The following is a 590-nucleotide window of genomic DNA, read 5'->3' as shown; positions in this document are numbered from 1 at the left end:
ATGCTGAGTTGTCAACTTTCTAAATTGTCTTCCAGTTCATTCTACAGTCACCTTCTCTGTTCCCCTAGTTCACCATCATCCTTGCACTGCCAGGAAATCCCAAGCAATCCTTATGACTTCTCAGCTCAACATGACCAACTGCCTTGGCAAACCCCTCATGCTCCCTCTTCTTATAAAATAACATACTCTGTTGTGTGAGCCTCATTGGTTAGCAGCCAATACAAACACAGAGCTCTTCCTTCTTTGAGTTTAAATATTCTCATAAATTCTGTATTTTCCCTATTTCTTTTTATAGTATATCTTACAAGGATATTTAAACAAGTGTAATCAGTAGGAACTCAAAAACAAAACAAAACCCTGAAGTCATAATTTCTGAATTTGGGATTTTTTTTTCCCTCTCAAAATTAACATTATGAGTTTACTGTCAGTGTGTTTTCCACTTTCCAGATCCTATTTGCAAGTTTGGTGTCTGGTTTAACAAGTGATCCAAAAAAAATGAACAATTTGTAACTCATTTTCTGATCTTAACTCTATTCTACTACCTTCCCAACTTACATGTGTTTACACACACACACACACACACACACACA

Source organism: Mus pahari, chromosome 4, assembly GCF_900095145.1.
Source record: "Mus pahari chromosome 4, PAHARI_EIJ_v1.1, whole genome shotgun sequence".
NCBI classification, from domain to species: Eukaryota; Metazoa; Chordata; class Mammalia; order Rodentia; family Muridae; genus Mus; species Mus pahari.
This window is presented reverse-complemented; position numbering follows the sequence as displayed.